The 23,961-nt window shown below is 39.9% G+C and overlaps 1 protein-coding gene across 5 annotated transcripts in view; it reads right to left on the bottom strand.

The window, feature by feature from the left end:
- Positions 1-23,961, bottom strand: part of asic2 (acid-sensing (proton-gated) ion channel 2) — a 406,881-nt gene that overhangs the window by 47,249 nt on the left and 335,671 nt on the right. The gene's annotated exons all lie outside the window — the stretch shown is intronic.

Raw genomic sequence — 23,961 nt, 5'->3', positions numbered from 1 at the left:
CTGCTTGCACCTGCCATCTAGCTGTGGCTACATACTTGTACAGAAAAGTGCTTTATTACAGATGGTTTGTAAGTATAATAGACCACAGTTGATCACACCCGGCTGTGATGGTGGACATGTTTAGGGATGCAAGAGACTTGAACCTTGCAGCTCACAGCACAGTCACTGCAGCAACCTTTTCCTTCATGCAGAATGAAGTGTAGAGTTCAGTCTGTCTGATTCTGACACAGCTCAGTAGTGTTACCGACTTTCAATCTGTTCGGTTCAGACTGGCTCTGGATGTTTGAATTACTCAACAAATTTTGAGTTGTGGGTGATGATTTGAAAGGCTGAAACAAGGCTATGAGATGAGATGGGTTTCATGTCAGGAAACAAATACAGAAGGAGATATTCAGAGAGATAATTAACCACTGCAATGAGAAGCAACTACATCTGGCACAATCTGTTCACGCCAGTATGAAGACTGTTGGCTCAGTCCACTCCACTGCAGTTTATTAGGCTGCAACAATAACAACCAAAAGACGAGCTGAAACAACAACATACAACAGATGAACTATAGATCACAGTGTTCATATGCCTGTCTGTACCTTCACAGCCTCACCCTGCAACAAGGTTTGGTGTTAAGAGGCTTTGGTAACACGGATCTGTCATGTAGTTACATCAGGGATACATCAGCCTCTCTTCTACATGGGAACAGAAAAGGACAACCTCTCACATTCCCCGTTTCATGAAAAAATAAAAATCCTATCAGCCCTAGAAAATGTCAACAACAGGGCAAGTAGCTTCGCCTACATCTTCTACACATAGTAAACTGACGAATGTTAGGCCTTCAATCGGGAGCGGCTGGCCTTTCCAAAACAGCGGGAGCCGGAAACACACGCTTCACCTCCGAAAAGAGGATGAAGAAGGGGGGAAATGGCGAGAATCACACGGACAAGACACCAAAACAGTCTGTCACCTTCAGTACATCACCTTCACTAAATGAAGCAGTCATCACGCAACATTACCTCACACAAATCGAGGACAAACACTGAATTTGAATGAAATGCTCTGCCCTCCGTACCTCCACCCACATACACAAAGGTATCGATTCCCCTCGTTTTTCTTCCTGATGGCTGAGTCTGAGTCAATGGCTAAGTCCACGCCACAGCAGTAGAAAGTCATAAGGCTGCTCCCCGAAAGACATGTGAACGCTCAGAGGTGGAGAGTAAGTCCATCTGTTCATGTACACGTCCATCTGTTCCACAGATTCATCCTTTCCATCTACATTACCATCTACACAGGCCTGTTTCTATGTCTGGGCTGTGTATCATACACCATAACTGAACCCTTACGAATTAACCCGAAGCAGTCTGCTTACATGGAAAACTGAAAACCTGAAATTGTGGTGTCTAAATGTTTTCTAGTCAGAGAAAACATTTTTAGGTCCAAAAATCCTAACAAGCCCAACGAAGAGCTTCCAAGTTTGTCATGTGAACTTGGGTATGGCTTTAACTTATTTATTCCATTTTTAAGAGAATACATTATTAATGCTCATAAGTATTTAAATTTAGTAATTATCTCTCTTATACAGTAGTAGTTCTTATTGGTAGTGGCCGAGTCCGCACAAGGGATTTACAGGAAATTATGCATTTACAACTTTAAACATCTGATCATTTATTAATATGGTTGATCACTAATTTTATATAATCTTACTAATTTATTAATCAACATACGTTTCAATAATTTGCATGAGTATAAATTGCTGATTGCAAAAGGGTTCAAAAAGAATTCATCTACAAAATTGAAACAATCGAATAACTCATCATATGAATAATCGAAACTGCAATGTGTCAGCAGCTTTTATGACAAAACACCAAGTAAATTCTGAATCCCATTACATTTATTGAAACTGCAGGCAGGTCATTAGTCCTCTTGCTATTTACCAGCAAAAACATTATTTAAATGTTATATCATGAGTAAATATGGAGGCCTTGGGTTTTCCGTTCCATGTAGCACAGAGATTTTTGATATGGATCGTGAATTGGCCGGTGCAGCATTTGTCATAACACTCCACATATCAGCCCTCCACTGAGCCTTTATCATCATCAGCAGGTGTGCTGGTGGGATCTCTCGCTCCAACATTCATTATGCCGCTGCAAAGCCCAAGCAAACCAAGAAAAATGGTTGCCCGTAGCAAATAATATGATCCGTTCCCATAAGGGGAATAATAACAATAAATAAATAAATAAATAACCTGACAGCTACTGGCTGATATTGACATATATATTGTTGCCTCATGCATGTGGGCAGGGCAACGCCACAGCGAGATGAACAATGATCTTTATTGTAAAAGAGAAGGATAAATGAGCTTCCTACTACTGCCACAGAGACTGTATGCAGGTTTGGACTTGCAGCACGGCTGTGGTTGACTGCTTACATTAAGCATGAAATTTAAAGGGTACATGCAGCTGTGTGGGACGAAAGCGCTGTATGAATATTTAGTACTGTGTGTCTATGTGTGTGTAAGTCTAGTCGGTGTGCCATTTGTCTGAGATTACAAATGGAAAACGAGCGTCCAAGCCTCCTAAGTGAAAAATGAATCAGTGTAGAAAACAAGATTTTGTCTCAGACAGTGGGCTCTCATTCGTACTGTAAACACTTAAATAAGCTGATACATCACTGCACAAATTGTTTTCACAAACAGACCCACGAGAGGTTCGAGTGCTCCAACTGTTCATTTGCCACATCACACAAATGTGAGCCACGTCTACCGTAGGGTTTAGAGATGATGTCAACTCATTATTCTTTCTTTGTATTTGTATGCTATCTCTGTAATTCTCTCTTTTTTTTCCTCCAATTTATTTCTCTCTGTCTGTTTTGCAGTCTTATCATTACTCATGAAAATAGCCCTAATTTAAGGTGCAAACCTGCACCGTAAAACCACACACACACAAAATCACTGGATCTCTCAGACGCTGGCTCATAACTAACACCAATTACCTGATTGTATGAGAAAAGAAACAAGGGTGGGGGTTGTAGGAGTTTTCAAGGCTTTGACAGAGACAGAATGTACAATTAAATGACCACTAAAAACCACTGAGAATCCCTTACCCACATTCAATAGAGTTTATGGACTGCTTCGAAAGGAAAGTTTAGAGTGCATATAAATCTTAAGACTTTAAATTGGTAATTTCAACCTTAAAGAAATAGAACAGAGGAAAATAATGAAACCAGCTTCTATGTATTGCGATCAAACAGTTCAAAGCTAAATTAATATTTTTATATCAACAATGGATCAAATTACATGTAATGTGAAAGGTGCACAGAAAAAACCCTGCAAATATTACTGTTTTGGTTCAGTCTCAGGTCTCTCTTCAACATTGTTTTCAGCAACGGGTAACTTTTTGATAAACACACTGTACACTATGTGCCAAATGCTAAAAAGCAGACAGACAAAATTAACAACTAGATATTGAACGTAGTGTAGCCTTTAGCAGCTAAAAAGCCGGACATATTTCTAAGGAGTCGGTGGAAACCAACAGAGTTACAGGGAAAGTGAATATTTTATATGTTTTATATTCCAAACACTAGACCAAATAAATGCTGATGCTGCTCCACATATCGTGGATGTGTTAATAGGAAACTGTTTGCTTGTGTTTACAGCTTGTTTCACTACACCCAAATGGACAAAAAAAAAAAATCAATCAATGGTGATTTCAGTTTGAATTTGTCTTCGCAGATTCATCAGCTTCATCGGCTTCATCACTTCATCAGTCACATTAACCTATAGTGTCAGCAGAGTCATTAACCACCACCACCACCAGTGGCTGGACACCATGGGTTTTTTTTTTCTTGCTGCTGCTCAGGGCTGATGCCCCTTGATTACAAAATCTCCCTGTAGAGTCTGTAGCGCCAAAGACTTTCTTGAATACCATTATATCATCTGTTATATATATGTCATAATAAACAATTATCTTTACTTCATTCACTTGTCTCTCCTGATTGAACTGCTCGTATCCTGGTCAGAAAGGCAAATCAAAACCCCAATTTGACTGCAAAAAACCTGCAGGAAGGTTTAGCAGACTCAGGAGTGGTGGTGCACCGTTCCACTGTGCAGAGACACTTGCACAAACAAGACCTTCATGGAAGAGTCAGTAGAAGTAAACCGTAAATGCATCCTTATAAAATCCAACAGCAGAAGTATGCAACGGAACATCTACAGAAGCCTGATGCATTTTGGATTCAAGTGCTGTTGACTGATGGAGTTAAAATAAACTCTTTGGCCACAATCAGCAAAGGGATGTTTAGAGGAAAAAGCAGCATTTCATGAAAAGAACACCCGGTCAGCTGTTAAGCGTGGGGGTGGATCTATCATGCTTTGGGCTTGTGTTGCAGCCAGTCGCACAGGGAACATTACACAGGTGGAGGGAAGAATGGATTCCACTACGTACAGTACCAGCAAATTCTGTAAGCAAACATCACACCTGAAGCTAAAAAGAGGAAGGCTTCTACAGCAGGATAATGATCCTAAACATACCTCGAAATCCACCATGGACCACTTCAAGAGATGCAAGCTGAAGGTTGGCCCCTCACAGTCCCTTGACTTAAACATAACTGAAAATCTGTGGGTGGATCTTAAAAGAGCTGTGCATGCAAGACGGCCCAAGAGTATTGCATTACTAGAAGCCTTTTGAAAGGAAGAATGGGAGAAAATCACAAATATAAGAACTGAAAGACTTAGCTGTCGACAAAAAGCGTTTGCAAGCTGTGATGTCTGCCAGAGGGGACTATGAACAGACTAAGCAGGGTGCCCAAACTTTTGCACGTCACAATGATGTTTTTATCTATGTATTTATTTTTGTTCAATTTATGACATAAAAAGTAACTATGCATTAATGTTTGCTGAAAATATTGTGGTTTTTTCCATATCCCAGAGATACTTCAATTAAAAAAATCATCAGTCAGGGTGTGCCCAAACTTTTGCATATAACTGCATATATTTTTTATGTTGGGGATGGTTGGATTAGTTTGGATTATATTAGTTTTGTTTGTTGATGTGTCAATATAAACTGACTGGCCACAGCCAATCATGTGGCGGCAACTCAATGCATTTAGGCATGTAGACATGGTCAAGATGATCTGCTGAAGTTCAAACCAAGCATCAGAATGGGGAAGAAGGATGATTTAAGTGACTTTGAACATGACATGGTTGTTGGTGCCAGACGGGTTGGTCTGAGTATTTCAGACACTGCTGATCTACTGGGATTTTCACACACAGCCATCTCTAGGGTTTACAGAGAATGGTCTGAAAAAGAAAAAATATCCAGTGAGTGGCAGTTATCTGGGCGAAAATGCCTTGTTGATGACAAAGGTCAGAGGAAAAATGGCTAGATTGATTCAAGCTGATAGAAGGGCAACAGTAACTCAAATAACCAATCGTTACTACCGAAGTATGCAGAAGAGCATCTTGGAACAAATGACACATCAAACCTTGAAGCAGATGGGCTACAGCAGCAGAGTCTAATATTTGTACAGGCTCACCAAAATTGGACAATAGAAGACTGGAAAAACGTTGCCTGGTCTGATGAGTCTCAATTTCTGCTGTGACATTCAGATGGTCAGGTCAGAGTATGGCGTAAACAACATGAAAGCATGGCTCCATCCTGCCTTGTATCAACGGTTCAGGCTGGTGGTGGTGTTGTAATAGTGTGGGTGATATTTTCTTGGAACACTTTGGGCCCCTTAGTACCAATTGAGCATCATTTAAACGCCACAGCCTACCAGGGTATTGTTGCTGACCATGTCCATCCCTGTATGACCACAGTGTACCCATCTTCTAATGGCTACTTCCCGCAGGATGACACGCCATATCACAAAGCTCAAATCATCTCAAAGTGGTTTCTTGAACATTTGACAATGAGCTCACTATACTCATATGGCCTCAATAGTCACCAGATCTCAATCCACTTGAGTGCCTTTGGAATGTGGTGGAATGGGAGATTAGCATCATGGATGTGCAGCCGACAAATCTGCAGCAATTGCGTGACGCTATCATGTCAGTATGGAGCAAAATCTCGAAGGAATGTTTCCAGCACGTTGTTGAATCTACGCCATGAAGAATTAAGGCAGTTCTGAAGGCATAAAGGTGGTCCAACCTGGTACTAGCAAGGTGTACCTAATAAAGTGGCCAGTGAGTGTATATTTTACAAAACAAAAATGAAATCTAATAAAAAAAAGTACATAAAAGAGGCTACAGTACAACAGCAGTCTTACAATTTGTTAAATTTGCAATAATAATAATTGTGCAAAACAAACCTGTAGTCATTGCAGCTAAATAATTTAATGTTCAATAGTGAGCAAATAACAAGTGTTCCTGGGAACGAGAAAAATAATTAATATTACAGCGACTATTAATAATGCATAGAAAAATGTATACCTCCTTGAAAACACTTAGTACATTTCCAGCACCACATTCAGCCTCCTAGGTGGAACTTCATTAATAAAGAAAAAGGCAGGTAGTGGTATTTGCCTCCAGCTGCGTCGTCAATCTCAGCTCTCAGTCACTCTCACACTTTGCTGTAACTGTCCAAAGAGAGAGTGCTTGATGAGGCATTTCAGCTGAGCCAGGATAGGAGATACACTGAAAGCCTTTTCACAACCTTTTCAGAGACTCTCCTCTGATGGTTTTATGGATAAGGAAAGCACTCCTCACTAAATGTTCATCTTTTTCTAATGCAGACCTGCGGGAAGTCATGCCGAAGTAAAATCCTGAAGTGATAAGAACCTCCAATCCACTTCTCACTTCCTTTGCTTGTAACCAATTGAGGATTGCCCTTCAATTTGTCCAGTTATCTCCATAGGGAAGCACGCTAACAGCCTGCTTATAACCCCTGAGAGTGGTAACAGGAAACTCTTAAGCCAGCTTTGATGTTTGGCCTTATCGGAACATGTATCACACAAACGAGTGCTAACTCTTTCTCCGGTTACCAAACCTTTATCAGCATGAGAACACAGAGCAGGGTCAGGTAGATGCAGCAACATACATTTCTTGTTATGAATCACTGATTTGTATCATATTATATTGCACATATGGAAGTGCTTCATATTTCTACCCTGCTAAATCCCATAAGACACCAGTTTTCAATACATTATTTGCATATTTCTCATTCTATCATTCATCCTTGCAAAGAAAATGGATGTCAGCATTATAGAAGGCTACCCTCCCACACATGGTGCAACACATGATGCACATTAATAACCACACAGATGTACCATCATTTAGATGATTCAATTATTGGCACAAATGGTATCAGTCATATTCGGTTTTATACCTCGTCGCTGCCTGTTCTGCAGTATTTGGTTTTTATGTGTACTAAAGCTCAAACCAGGGTGGATCAATTATTATTTTCTTTGAATTTTAATGGAAATGTAATCATTAACATGGCCTCTGCCCACATTCATTAAATAGTCTCTCGGTTTGACATTTTGTGTATATTGCTTTACATTGAATTTGCCATATAATTAGCATAATTTTCATCATCTCATCAGAGTGTGCTTATAAATGATGGCAATAAAACGGTTCAATATAGAAGTGCATATTGATATTGCTATGTAAATAAAAACTATAGCAACCATAAAATACTTTAATAGTCAGTAACAGTGATAATATGTTTGACAGGTACAGTATGTGGTAGACATGTGTCTCTCATGACAGGAGATATTGATATAATGAAACTAGCAATATGTGTTATTACTGGTGGGTGGTGTAATATGACAGCCTCATTTCAACATTGCAAGCAAATATTTTACCTAATGAAAGTGATAAAGCTGTGTGAGACAAATTTCTGTGTAAAAAAAATCATCAATCAGAGCGTGACTGCAGAGCAAGAGATCATTCCATCCCCACTAATTGAGACGCTGTAGATTCATTTCATTTCCAGAAAACGAAAATATGGTTGTCGCCTCGCTTTGGTTCACCTTTCTGCCCGCTGGACGTGACAAGTAGAAATTAAATCCTAAACATGCAGTGAGTGAGTCGTGCTTCCAGGATAATATGGTCTCACTGACATTTGATCTTTTGCTTCTCATCCTTTTTTGCTATCTTTTAATATAAAACATCACAGACCAGACAGGTTGGTAAACATCAGCGTGGCTTTGTGTAGTTACACACATTAGAGGAGTTTTGAAATTTTTAAGTTTAAAGCATCTACTGGTGTAGTTTTTATGTGATTATAAGATCTTTCAAATAATTCTGATAGTATACGTTTTTTGATTTGATGAAAACTGCTTTGAGCCCTTCATTCTCTGTGTCCCCAGGTCACATTTTTTGTACCACCACTGGGGGCGCTAAACTTTAAAAATCTGAAGTTTGAAATTCTGCGCAAAGTCCCTTTAAATTTAACAATACATTTAAACTTATGTTCAACTTGGAACTAATGACAAACCTAATGCAAGGTTTACTAAAAACTAAAAACCTCATGGCTAATTGTAAAATATGAAATACACCGTAAAACACTGTGCAACAGTTTAGCAGAATCAACTAATAATTTATCATGACCTTAACGTAAATATGTTTTAACTTCAAATTATACATTTTTTTATAAATTTTAAGTTCTGAGTTGAGTAAAATGAGTTCTTCTAACTTGAAATCTTATACAATTTAAATGAGGATTTGAATAAATATACTGCTGTGTGTCTATCAAAATCATCAAATTTACGTGTCTTAAGAAACACAATTAGCATATTAGTCACAGTTGTTTCATCTGATATTTATTAAAAAAAAAGATCATTTCAAGGCATCTGCGGAACTTACGTTTTAGTATTGAACCAGCTCACAGTATAATGTGACAATTACGATATTTTACAGTTTATCTATACAACACTCATGTCATCTCATCTCAAACTGTTCTTCATGGCTATTTCTTTACATTTGGTTCCAGACTCCAACAGTGATGTCTCAAGCTTCTGATCCTGCAGCAGGATTTAGCAACACTATCTGGACGACTTTCCCTGCAACAGCCAATTACTTACACTGGAAAATAAATTGCAGTATTAAGTAGTATTAGTGGTAGACGGTGGTGAGGGTGTTCATGGAGTGTTCTATATTTATCTTGCTATTGCAACAACATTGCAACCACTACTCCCAAGCAGGGGGCCATTCAGTCAATCAATCCAACATTGATTTCTTCCCCCAGAAGGGAAGTACACTCTGCGATTTCAAGGCTAGGAGGAAAATAGCAAGCATGAGTGTAATCACAAACTGAAGAGGGAATGAAACAAGGAATGTTACGAAAGAGTACTGAATTTGTTTTATTTTGAGGACATTAAAGTCCAGAATAACCATGTAGTGACAGTCACCAACTCCAAATTAGATTTTTTTCCTCATGTGTGTTTCAGCTCAGGATGTTTAACAAATAAAGTAATGAAGCAGACAGAGAGACAGATGCAGGCAGGTGGACAGACAGTAGGAGTTTGCGGTAAATAGAGGGAGAAGGACAGTGTCATGGTAAATAATGAGCTTAGGGAGCTTTTCACATCCCCAATCCTTCCTGTGTTTAGAGAGGTCAGTCACCCACTGGGCTGCAGGCTAATTGACTTTTAATTAGCGTCTGATCAAATACACACGCAGCAGTGCCGATGCACACACAAACACTGCTGCCTCTATGCTGGGGGGGTAATGAGAGATCACAAAATGTCCTTCACCATCAAGTATGTCTACTGCATGCCCACAGCAATCTACACTATGTGCATCTGAAGAGGCTTGTGTAAAAAATGAGACATCCACCTACACTCACAGAGTAAAATAAATCACCTTTCACAGTACAATGTTACTTTTAATGATAAAAAGACCCAAATGTATGAACTTTGCACCTTGTAACTCAATAATAGCTGTCACTTTGCCCTGGGCTGTGAATGAAATGACAAAAGCAAGGATTTTGTCAGCAGAACAAAATGAACCGTCCTTGTTCAAAGTGAATGCTTGTGTTTCTCTTTAATGTTTGACACTAACCATATTTTGAAAATCTTTAATAAAAGGAGTAGTAATAATAATACTTTAATTTGTACGGAATTTTTCAGTCATAGTGAAACTCGAAGTGCTACAGTATTAATAACATAGAACACACAGCATAAAGAAAATAGTAATAAGAGTTAAGATGAAAAGGGACTAGGGTCTGTGCTGCCCTCAGATGGTTAGGAAGACTGTTCCACAAGCGTGGTGCAGCACAGCTGAAGGCTCGATCTCCCGTGGTGCAGAGCTTAGTACTGGGGTCCCGGAGGAACAAGCTGCTGGCAGATCTGAGGGTGCAGGTGGAGGTTTGTGGTATGATCAGTTCCTGTAGGTAGGGAGGCAAATGTACCTTGATGGATTTGTATGTGAGAAGCAGGACTTTGTAGTCAATCCTGAAGGGAACAAAGAACCAGTGTAATGAAAATAGAACTGGTGTTAGGCTTATATGTTCATGTTTTCACACTCATCAGGATCCTGGCAGCGTTGTTCTGAATGTACTGGAGCTTCTGGATGCTCCTGCCAGGGATCCCTGTGAAGAGCGCATTGTAGGAGTCCAGTCTTGAGGAGATAAAGGCATGGACAAGTTTTTCTGCATCTGACAGGTTTGGGAGGGGAAGAGTTTAGTGATGTTTTTGAGATGGTAGAAAGAGATTTTGCATAGATGTTTTATATGGTAATCAAAAGTCAGCTGAGGGTCAAAGCTAACACCAGGTTAGTGACTGAGGAGGAAAGGGGGATGTCCTGGCTGTCAAAGGTGTGATGAGGTATGAAGGATGACTGAATTTGGTGTGGAGTGCCAATAAGGAGAGCTTCAGTTTTGCTGCTGTTAAACTGGAGGAAATGTGTGCTTATCCAAGCCTTTATCTCCTTAAGACAGGTGCTGAAGTGTGACATGGCTGACAAGGGCTTGGGGCAGTTTTGATGTACAGCTGGGTATCATCAGCATAGCAATGAAAAGACATCCCATGTCTGCTGATGACATGTTCAAGGGGGAGCATTTAGGGCTAGGGTCACACTCAGCCTGAAGCTAAGAAGCAACCACCTTCTCTAACACCTTGGACAGGTAGGCTTCTTGAGGTGGGGGCGGATGACGGCAACCTTGAGGTTAGATGAAACACTACTAGTTTGAAGGGAGAGGTTGACAGTTTTGGTGATTAGGGGGCTGAGAACGGGGATGTATTATTTGAGCAGAGCTCTGGCAATGGGGCCCAGGGCACAAGTACAGGGTTTCATCTTCCTGAGGATTTCATCAATGTGGCTCTATCCGACGCCAATAAAATGGAGTAGAGATGGCGAGCTCCCAGACAGAGGGTCGATGACAGGAGGAGGCAGAGAGGAAGAGCTGGACATCAGAGAGTGGATGTTGTTGACCTTGGCTTTGAAAAAGTTAATGAAGCTGTTATATCTTCTTCTGTAGCCTCAATTGGGGAAGATGATTGTGGCTTCAGGAGATGATTTATGGTGGAACAAAGACGCTTAGGGTTGCCAAGGTTGTTATTAATTAGGTTGGAATAGAACTGTGACTGAGCACTTTTAAGGGACTTTGAGTGAGTCCATTGAAGTTCACAGACAGCAAGTCCAGAGCGTTTGGAGCGCCATTCCTGGACACATCCAGCTGTTTTTATTTTCTGAAGGTCATGAATGAGTGTGAAAAATTGACTACAGTGATGACCAAGTCAAGTGTGTGCCCCATGGTGTTTTGAATCTCGCCTGGTATAGGGTAGTCTTGCAATGTTTCCAACGATGACACCCGAGTTTGTTTTGTTTCCGTATTCCATACTGAAACCATGGTGCAAGTTTTAAAAAACCATTGTCAAATGTAATTAGGAAGCTGCGTAAACTCTGTAGCTGTGTGGCAGTGTAGGACATCATAATTAAAGCAGTTGCATTGTTTAAGCAGAATGGCAGCGTTGGTAACAACCGCAGTCACAGTCACACAGTGGAGATCATTACAGCAAACATCAGGGGAGCTCCAGTTGAAGAAAAACCCCAGTCACTAGAGTCTGTCAATGACAGTGCTGCTTCTGCACTGATAGAGTGTGCAGGGGAGCCAGACGGGGCTTTGTGGCACACCTGAGGCGGCAGGCTGGAGGAAGAGACAGCCGCTGTCCTCCAGAGAAAAGGGATCCCAGTAGAGCAGGTAGGAAGCACTTTAAGTTGAATAATCCACAAATCCCACTAGAGAAGGTAGGAAGCACTTCACATTGAATAGCCTAATCCAAAATCCGTAAATACCAGTAGAGAAGATAGGCAGTACTTTACTTAAGTTAATCCAAAATCCACCAGTTCGATAGAACGTATTCCAACTCGGAGTAATCAAAACACGCAGACAGAAAACAGAAAAACATTAAAAGCTCGAGCAAAATGCAGGAAGGCTATGTTAATCACACAAGCAGAGAAGTTCACCATCACTTGTCTATATAGCATGTGTGAGGATAGTTGATAGTGTTTATTGAACGCCAAAGTAAAGACAGAACTGATCTCTCTTATTGTAAACCTTGTTTAGGTATTTCAAAGCCTCTGCCTGTAAAATATCAACATTTTTGAAAGTCAGATGAACACCATTTATCAACACTACATAACACGGAGAATCCTTGGAACTCATCACTGACAGGTTAGCTGTGCATATTCTCTTTTCTATTGTTTTGACTGTCTAATAACCATGTTGTGTCATTTTGTTCAGAATGCTTGATGCCAAATAGGCTGCTACAGTACAGCGTAATATCCATCTTTCAGTCCAAAGTCGTTTTCACCCCATCTACAGCAGATGTTTACAAAATTACTTGACTTTAGACAAGTGTGTCTTAAGGCCAATTCACACTGTCAATAACAGTGATATTGTCATACAAGGACTAGAGATGTCTGGCCAGGATCATCATAAAAAAGGAGAATCAGATTCAAAATGGAAATCTGTGATCTCAGTACTGATGTCGGTTTTGTGGCGTGTCAGAGTGTTGGATAAATGCCTGGTGAATATAGCACTACAATAGAAAAATGAAAGCAGAGACATGTCATCAACTTGCATCAGCCATCCGTCAGGTTTTCAAAAATGTAACTGCTGCTATTCCGACAAATTTGTTCTGACATGTCTTTGTCAGTATTTAGTTGCTTCAGCAAATTCATTTATTCGTGAGAATACATGGTTTTGTTTTTATCTGTTATGATTGATGACTGTATAAAACATCTTTGTCTGCTAGGGAAAATACCACATTCATAAATAAAGAATAACTAACAATGTGCCCGATTGACATGGTAAACTTTTATGCCACATCTCCAAAATTGCATCTCCGAAATCAAAAGGCACAAAAAACTACTGCTCTTTTAGAGAACATTACACACACACATTTGATTTCATTTGTTTTGTCAGTATTTGTATTTATTTATAAGTATTTATACTGTAGTTTTGTGATCTATATTGTCCCTGGCTTATAAATTGACTTTTGAAAGAGATGTCTGTCATTCCCCTGCTCTCATGTATAAATTAAGGGGTTTTTTTAAATATAAAATGCAGCAAAATAAAAAACAATCTTGGGCTATTTGGTTGGCTTATAGCGGGTTGTAGCGGCAGTCACATTATATATACTGTCTGAATTTCTTGATGTTTTTCTTGTGGTTCTCATCTGCAAGTGCCCAAAATCACTTCTACATCAAACATAGTTTTGTACTGTGTGTACGGTGACAAACCAAACAAAGTCATATAGTCATATAGGTTGTAGATAATGTCCAATAGGCAAAGCTGGGATAATTTTGTGGATTTCCAACTAAGTATGAGTTAAAACCGAAGAATGAACACATTGAAAACACATTCTTCTCACTTCATCTTGCTGCCTCCCTCCCCAATCTACTCCGCCTCCCTCTTCATGTCTCGTTCTCTCCTTCTTGTCACTCTGCCATCTCTTTCTTCACCCTTTCATCTCTCTCTGTCCTCCCCTCTAATATCTACCTGAGGCAGCGTGAGCAGCAGTGGATCTGTATAATGATATTTAACACATTAAGACCAGATGCGTGCACATGAATACTGTCATGGCTTTTTGATCGCAGTGAAAACCCCGCCTGTCCTATATGTACGTTCACCAACAAGATCAACAGCTCCTCCACTCTAAGCTCAATGTTCTGTCAAACCCACTGAGGCCTGGGGGTGGTTTCAGTCAGACAAAGAGGGAAGAAGTGAGAGGAATCGAAAGGAGGTAACGAGAGAGTGAATTACAGGAGAGATAAACATCCTTTGAAATTAGGGGCACAATCTGCCCGGTAGAAGACCAAACGAGGTTCACACTAAAAGCAGCCATATGTAAAAACACTCCCCACACAAAAGGAGATGTTCAAGGAAATAAGCTGAGAGTTAAAGCTCTTGTCTTTGTCTCAAAACAAAATGAGGGCTCGGTGGTCTACACAGAAAGATGATATCGTCTGGTCTCTGTCACTGCCAGGTATCTGTGTGGGCGTAGATGAATCGTCTGAGTCTGATACGGTCTGATTATACTCTTATATGAGGTGAATGTCAATAGGCATCGTGGTCTCCCAGCATGAGTGGTGCACCTTGGGCAGCAGCGTCATTGACATTTAACTCTGACAGGGATAAAAACTCCTCTGCGCGACGATTGATGATACTGGCCAGTCTTGATGGCTTAGCCGTGCTCGGTTTCGCCACGGCGGTAAGTAGAAAGAAATCAAGTCGGTCTCTTCCCTGATTGGGCTCATTGTGCAGCAGGCACATCCAGAGACAGGACAGTGAGGACACGCAGCAGCAGATGCGAGGCAACATGCAGCTCCAGATTAATATCTGCTGCGCCACTCAAGTCACTATGACCCTCAATGAATTAATGTGCCGTACACAGACTGCAGCTTCGGAGCAGTGTGATGTCCAAAAGTGATCCGTGCGACTATCTCTTACTGTGAAACACATCTCTCCCACTGAGACCCATTCACTCCTGCTGGATGACTCTAATGCCATGAAAGGTCAAGGTCAAACACATCACTATTCGCAGGTGAATTCTGTCATCTTGACTGTATTCAGTTGTTACGGTGTGCTAACAGCAACAAAAATGCAAAGAGGGAGTCCCATTCATGTTCTCCATAGACACTGATTCTTATTCCTGTGCATAAAAAACAGTCCAGAGAAAAGTTTGCTATGACTCCCTTCAGCATTTAGATAAGAAATGTCCAATCAGTAAACTCTAGTGCTGTGTTTTGTTACTAATTGCGATTAGAAAGTGTTTCGAATTCGCCACAGCTCAGATTTCCACCTCTGAGCTACATCTCGCATAGCAGCAGTGACCAAAGCTCATCAGTAACCGTCTGGCATACCGAGCCAACACAAAAACATAATTTCTGAAAAAATAAAGCTGAAGTAATTAAAGTTGGTGGCCAACAACATGAGGAATAGATAAATTATCCAGGAGATTACTGTTTCTTGTGTTAAGGAAAATCGAGGACATAGTTAAATAACAGATTTTGGATATTACCTCCAGAACCAAACGCTCCTCTCTCCACCTTATCTCTATCTAAAGTTTTACAATTAAGCAGGCAATAATTTGCTCTAGGTTTTGTCTCTCAAGCTACAAGCTGCTCTAAGCATCTGATTGGTGGAGCAGCTGGAAGATGATCTGCAGACGCTTTAAAAAAAACAAATTCAATCAAACCAAACCTACACCCTGCCACCTGCTTTTAGTCGATGCCAACTGCATCATGTTCTATAGATGAGATCGAGGCAGAAACATCATCTTAACTATTTAAATAAACGTGATTTCTGTCAATGAATTAAAATGCTGAACTATAAACACCACCAGTATGAATAGTAGTTTCACTTATACAACCACTCTTTTCCAAATTACTTCCAAAAGTTTTAACATTTCTCACACTTAGCAGACCCGTGCAGGTACCCTGGAGTGATTGCAGAATCAGCAGAGAAACACATGCCTTCTCTCAATCTCCACATTTATGCGCAAAAACTATTTTCTTGGTATCAAACCATCTGCTATTCCACAAGGTGAGCTTAGGATTGAGATGGAGGACAAGATGAACTCAGGAGGAGGACGTAAGACAGAACTCTAACAGCATTTTTTTTTTTTTTTTCCTTCTTGAGGAGGAGAAGTGTCTAAGGTGTGATGTCTTTTAAGGAGAAAGTAAAAATCCTCTGGGGGGAACTGTCAAAATGTGCAACAAAGTCAGAGCAAACTCTGCTGAGCTATTCCAGTCTGGAAATGTGCAATATTCAACGTAAAACATGAAAAAGCCTTACATGGGCAAAGGCAGGGTAAACACAGGTACAGCCCGGTGTGAGGAAAGAAGTCCCTCTGAATCCCTGCCAGCTATAAAATGGCCTCATATCTTTCAGATAGCCGCCATGGCTCCCAGTGGAATGAATCCTTTGAATGGCCCATTAAATCATTAAAACAACCTCCCATTCAGAGACCCCTGCTGCATAAGTTATTAACTACACACACTCACGCAACACAAAACCTCTCTCACAGGGACACTCAAAACCCATAACAAAAAAATATGAAAAGATAAAAGGGGAAATGCTCCAAAGTTGCCAAACACACTGAAAATTTAACATGAAATTCCAAATTCATATGGAATCATGTTGCCTCTTTCTTGCAGCATTTCTTTGAACAGCCGATAATGAAACCATCTTTTGATTTCACAGAAGTCAGACTGCAGACAGAAAAGAAATGGAGTCATGAGACATCTGCATTTCTATGCCTCCTGTGTTTTAAGTTATTGAATGCTGGTGTAAAAAGATGTGTCAACGCCTTTGACATGATGACACTGTGCTGTTTTTTTTTTTTTCTTCTGCCGCCTTGTCAAATAGGAACAATGCAGCGTTGACAGCTACAGGTAGCAGAAACAGCAGTATTTCTGCATCTACACTGGATCAACCCAGGGCTTGTTTATGCGTCACGCATTCTTGTGTTGCACAAGCTGCAATTTCTACAAGCAGATGGATGGACAAAGCTACTGAATTTTGTGGACTTGTTTTGTCCTCTAGTCTAACATCTGTTCATTTTATCCCTCAGCTCATTGCATGTCTGTTAAGATTGAATGCTTAAGCTTTACGGTGGCAGCAAGTTGGGGGTTGTATATACTTTTTTTGTTACCATTAAACCCGTCTCAATAAATGTGGTAAATCCTTAAACATAATCCCAAGAAGACTCTAAACTGTACTGTAGATTTCCAGCAGTGAAGTGCTACAACATTGCACAACTGGTTTTAGCAGAGCTTGTGGCTTATGCAGTTTGATCATTTGTGAGTCATAAGATGTAGTTTGTATATTTTTCAAACAGAATCTGGGAAAATGTAACCTAACGCCTCAATTCTTATTCTCCATATTGCTTTTCTGCGTCTGGCACACACTCTTCTTCTACCACCACGTCCCTCCTCATGCTTCCTGTCACTAGCGCTGTGTACATCAACACAGATGTAAAATATAAATAAAATATATCCTTTCTCTCCTCAAACGTCTCTGGATGTGTGTGTGTGCCTTTTTCTTGAGTGTCTGGGTGTCTGGGCCTATTCTGTACCTACAATTCATCCTGCCTCATTGCATAGCCAGGCAATCCCAAATTGTTCTTCAAATTGTGGGTGACAGCAGACCGTTGGCTGGAGGCGACTGGCAACAGTCAGAGGCAAGCTGGAGTTTTACATCCTTCTAACAGGGCCAAAAAATGTGCTGGGCATAAACGGAGAGCTAAATCATTCAACAAATATATTTCGATGAAAAATTTAAGCTTCAGTGCTTTTTTTTTCCCTCCCCAAAAAAACAAGAGACAAGACCTGAAGACAGGATGAGAAAGAAGTCATCCTCTTTGCTGGTGAACACATTGATTGAAAACAACTCAATTAAAATTATACTAACAAGACATGTTTTCTTTTGCTTTTAAAAAATATTATTTGAGGACCCAGTGGTGGAAGGACTCAATAAGGGTGGACATATTTTTTTTACAGTGTTTATAGAAATATTAAATAGAGAATATATCATATTCCGCATACAGAATGTGATTAAAAAAACAAATTGCTTTTTTTAAGGTGGTCACTTAGTATGCCGAGTATTAAACCCAGAGAGGTCGACTGACAGTTTGAACCGCAGCGCTGAAGACACGGTGTCAGGCAGCTCAGGCCTGTATAATAAATCTGTTAGTTTGGTACCCCCGGCTGCTCAGGGCTACTGTCAATGCTGTCATCCACTCCTCCACTGTCCTCTCTACTACCTGCTGCTTTCCTCTTCTTTTTTTTTGTGTTGAAGGATTCAAAGAAGGAGATTAGTTGGAATTTGGAGTCGAGTCAGATTTGACATTTGAGGAAGCAAAACATATCAGAAACAACAGATAATGAGAAGCAATGGAAGCTGAAAGCAGCTCGAAGTTTACTCGGCAAGCATCCACGTATGCATGGCTGTATGTAAATGCACACAGGGGTTTATGTAAGAACAGGTGAGAGAGCTCAATGCATTGCAATTCAAGATTTTCTGCAAACGGACAAAAGAGCTTCACCACTTAACAAAACCTATGAGGCATTTGGAGAAAAAAAGGGGCTGCGTAAGCATAAAACAAAAGCAAACTAAGAAGTATATCCAACGATTTGAAACTACACACACACAGTAAGGAGATGCACATTAAAAATTCAGAGAATACAAGCAAATAGAGAAAGCTGCAAGTTGTTATAGAACAACAGTTACAACCAAGCAGAAGAGGAGACTAAAAGCTGGTTAACACACTAAGTAGTACAAGGCTAATGGTAGGTGTATGGTAATTAGCTGCATTGATATTGGACTCATCCAATCAGAAACTGCATTAACATTGTTAGCTTCAACTGTTTTCAGTATCCCCTAAAATTTCCTGATGTGTTGTGTACGGCCTTCTAAATTTGCTCGTGTTTTATTTATTTGCAGTGCTTTTTTGCATAAATTCCTACGTGCCTATGGGTTGTCAGAGTGTTTTGTAGACTGTAGTCGCAGTATATCGAGGTATCTCAGCCACTGTATTCTCAACTAAAGCCAGATGCTGGTTATCCACCAAGAGAAGCTTTTACAAGCAGCATAGGCAGCTACTACTCAGTCCCTCCAGGCTCTTGCAAATCCAAAGTTTTTTTTAATGTATTGCAGCCCCAAATGACTGACTTTTCAGCTACTTTTCCAAAAAATTGCACTTAATAACCGATGTCATTTTGCAACAGATTGGTGGAAGTAATATCTAAAAATTGCAAGCTAAAATTGCGGCCATTTAAAGAACCTCCTGATAAGTATAATCACAGTACATTATGTAACAAGCATGTTCTCATAAGAAAAAGGTGACTTCAGGGATATCAGGAGTGCTTTCTGTTAGTACTCACTCAGCCCCTGATTAGCTAGCCTTGAAGCTGAATTCACCCTCCCCCCCTCCCCCACTATTTCATCTGATTGTTTGCTCCAACAGCTGGAAAACACACTCAGTGCGAGAGATGTTGATACAAGTTTGTGTCATTTAAATTAAATGAATAATCGTGTTGACAAGCGAGTAATGATGTCTCAGACATGAGGGTGGATTGTGTATGAAGACTGAAGAAAAAGTGATGGAAAAGTCACATAAATGCATTATTTAACTTTGATTAAGACACCTTGGCAGATAAACTAAAATAGAGTTAAATATAGAGTAAGTGTATATTTAAATAGGTGACTCTTTCAGCATGAAACAGTGTTTAGGCTACACAAGTCAGTCCTCATTAAGTATGTAATTGGTTTTCTCTGAAGAACAAAGTCATGGTCTGACCTGTTCATTTACTACTTAGAACCACTTTAACCTCTGCAATCTGCATGCGGTTTAGACATTAAAGGTGATGGCAAGTCAATCATCTGTGGTCTGAATACACAGTGAGGCTATAGGTGCAGCGATTTGAAATCTGGGGGGTGATGGGTTTAACAGCTCTGTTTCTCATCTCTGTCTCTCTTCACTAATCCCTGAGCTGAGCCGTTGCCATGCTCCCACACCTCTAACCAATCCCCTCGTCTCTGAGTGACAGCTGATGAAAATAAAGAAAAAGAGATATGGACGTGGAAGAAAATGGACAAAACTTTCCCTCACTGTTTTCTCCTTAAGGGAATCTCTGTGTTTCATATCATCGAGGCGAGACTTAATTAAAAAAATAATGCAATGAGTTTAACAGTTGAGTTGCATGTTTATTCAATTGTGAGGCATTAAAAATGAAATGTGATATTTCTTGGCAGCAACAACATTCTCCCTGCAGCAGAGACTAATCAGTAATCAATACCTCAAACTAAAAACACTAAAAAAAAACATAACTGTTCTATTTTGGGTCTTGTGTTTAATTTGACTTTTGAAAAAAAATATCAATACATTAAAAAAACAATACTTTACTTTTTGATATTCTGCTTTGAGAAATTGAAGAAATTGAAAATGTATTTTTTTAATTAAGACAAAAAACTAAAAATTCTCAAATTTAAAACGTTGCCGTAACACAATCAGCCAAACAAGAACTTAAAACACAGTCGAATAGTGGCAAGATTTTGTTTTAAACCAATCATCAAGAGAAAAAGTAAACAAGACTTCGAATCTGACCAGTAACAGCAGATTTTGGTACTGTTCATCAGGCTAATAGCTAATAGCTAATACCCTAACCCCATTAGGGAACAAGGTTTCCTTTTAACATGATGTTTAAGAAATCAGCTTACTGGACAAACCAGACTTAAACCCAGTTACTTAAGTAGTAGTAAACACACGGATTGAATGGGTGACTGAGCGAGCTAAGCTACCAGTTACAGTCCACTACACTGAAGCTATCACCCAGAGCAGCAACATGGCAAAAGTAGCTTGCTACATAGAAACTACTTGTATAAATAAGTATAAATACTATTGCATTTTATAAGACTGGCAGTTTAAACAGTGGTATTTTTATTATGCCCATCCAACCATCATAGACTTGCAATTCTGTTGGACCCTCTGCTGGTCAATGTTACAAACTAGAAAAGTAATATCTCAGTAATATCTAAACCTTTCCACTGTCCCCTCATTCGCCCCAAATAGTCTAAGTGGCTCCTTGTGTGACGCCTTTCCAGTTACAGCACTTGTTGAGACAGCAAGAGTGTGGAGGTTTAACAGAGCTCGCTGGGTCACTGTTGATTAATAAGGACTTCACGTCACTCATGCAAATGAAACTTAGCATAAGTTCAATCAGGAAGACTATCTTATGTCACTCATTCATTCGCATTCCTTCCTCTTCTCCTGCTCCCTCGTATCAGCTGATAAGGGCATTTTTCTTTTAGTTAAACCGACCATATTTTACCACAATCTCTATCAGTCAATCATATCTTTGCTGTTAAACTTTAAATCTCTTCTCCTCCCTCTTACTGTCAGCTGTTATTTCAGTGTGAATTGTCTCGACCCTCCTCCACCCCATTCACCTCCAGTTTCATCACTTCCAGCGCCCAGGTCTGAGCTCACTATAAGCCCGCTCCTCTTCTCATCCATCCAGATCTCAGCATTCTCCTCATCCATCACCACCACCAGCTGTGTCTAAACGCTTTGAGTGGTCGGAGGACTAGAAAGGCGCTATATATAAGTGCAGTCCATTTATCCATCGGGGGGTATCCTACTCTTTTCACAGCTTCACTACCCCCTTTATGGGATGACATCATGATGGGGTCTAACCGCCAAAGACTTTCACATTTGTCATCGTTATTGAGCATTAAAATAATTCTTCATGCTAATGAAGTCTCTCCTGATTTAAATAGAAGTGTGTAAATGGCACAATAAGTAAGAGTTGGACCAACCAAACAGTGTTACAGCCACAGTAGGTAGGTTTAATTAAGGCTACATAAAAAAGACATAATACAATATCATTCTGAATGGTTTCTGTCTGATAACATTTTTAAGAATTCTCAAAATCTTTGATACTGGATATTTAATATTTATCTTGGCAGTGTCAGATATGCAATATTAGTCTTATCAAAAGAACAGATTAATTGTTCATATTTGGTGATAACAATCTGTGGATAATAATATTGATATTCACGCTAAATCCAACTAATAAACTTCAACTTCTTCTTGTTTGTTGATTACTGTCTGTCCTAAAACCAGCCTATGGGCACACAACCAACAACAACAACAACACAATACACCGTGGTGAATTGTGTGCTACACTTGGCTCTAGATATCGCTTCAAAGCGGTATTAGGAGAAGTCTGCATCAGTTTGGGTTAAATGTAGTGGGACAGGGAGACAGAAGATGGAGGTGGATGAAAGAAGCAGCAGGAAGAAATCAGGGAAAATAAGAAAAAAGAAGAGATTTCAAGTTGCAGTGATGATAGTGAGAACAAAAAAGAAATCTATTTGGCTGGAGTAAAAATTGACTGGGAGTAAGGACAGATTTGGAGTTCTGTCTGACAAACATGACGTTGTGAGGTGGGTGAAGGACAAACTTGGCGATGTTAAAATAAGTGGATCGATTATTGTTGCCTTCTTTGAAAGCATTGGAAATATCTGAGTTAGATGGTTGTCATGTTTCCCACTTCATAGCGCTGTTGATGGAGTACCGTATGTGATTGATGCAAGTAGATTTAAAGAACGTAACAGAGTTGTTGACAGTCGTAGAATGACGGCGAAAGGTTGGCAAAAAGATCTGCTATGTTGCATTTTAAATCAGAAATACTGCCTGACAAAGTATTCTTATATCACATCAGTTATCCAGTACGGCCTTTGGTTCCCAAACCCATTCAGTGCAGACGTTGTTGGAAATTCAGACACAGCTCACTTGTGTGCAAACATGATTTAGGGATATGTGGTAAATGTGGAGATGAGAAGTGCAGCAGCAGAAACTGTGAAAAAGAACCCAAGTGTAATCAGTGTGGGGGAGTCATGAGGCATGGCAAGCAGACTGTCCAAAGAGAAAAGAAAGAGATGGGAGTCATAAGGATCAGGTCCAAGAGAAGGCTGAGCCATGAGGAAGCAGCTAGGAATGGAAAGATGCAAAAGAAGTAAGGGAGAACAAATCAGATAGGAAGCATGATGAATATTGTTTTTGTAAGGACAAGATTAAGTTCTTAGCATTCCTAGTCATGGTGATTAACTCCGCCGCTGAGGCAGGAAGGAAATCCGGGAGAATAGAGATAGTTGTTGATGCAGCAAGAAAGTTTTTGGTTATTGTGAAAATTACTGGAGAGAAAGTGAAGGAGCTGTTGAGAGAGGCTTTCAATCCCTCTCAGAAGATAGACTGACAAGTTATATTAGAGAATGGGATCAGGGGTGGGGAAGAACTTTATTCATTTATCCATATATATATATATACATATATATATATATATATATATATATATATACAGAAACCACGTTCTTCAGCTAAAAAGGCCTCCGACAAAGATAAAGACAAGACCAGAGTCAATAATGGTCTGGCTTTGTTGGGATGGAGAGCCCTACGAGCTTCTCCAATCCAAAGGTCTCCAATTTGACTCGCAGCTGGCTTTTCTTCTCCTCGATGCATAAGTAATGATGGGTAATAATGTAACATGTCTGTTTTCATTAGTGACTGGCTAGAGTCGGCATGTTAGCTAAATAACTGTTACCAGCATATTGAATTTGCTCTGCAAATGTTGCAATCACTAGTCGGCTTACTGTAGCATATCACAGCCATTCGATAGATATTACGTTTTTATTTTTATTGTACTTACCTCGTCACTTGATATTGTTCACAAAACGATGCGCCTATTTGTTTTGGTCCGAGATGCTGGTGCTCTAGTGCGACATCTAGTGGCTGAATGTCGTATATTGCACCTTTAAACGTGTGCGATACAAAGAAAGATTTGTCAGTGCACTTATCCAAATATCTAAGTCTCTCAAGGGTCTTTTTCTTACCTTCCTCATATTTCCAACATAAAAGTGCAGCATCATTCAAACAGTCAAACCTTTTTTAGCACTTATTCTCTCGCAGCCTTTCATCTTCCCTTTATCTGTCCAATTTAATTAGAAGTCTGTCGTCTCTCGT

Source organism: Thunnus thynnus, chromosome 17, assembly GCF_963924715.1.
Source record: "Thunnus thynnus chromosome 17, fThuThy2.1, whole genome shotgun sequence".
In the NCBI taxonomy this organism is placed as follows: Eukaryota; Metazoa; Chordata; class Actinopteri; order Scombriformes; family Scombridae; genus Thunnus; species Thunnus thynnus.
This window is presented reverse-complemented; position numbering and strand designations above follow the sequence as displayed.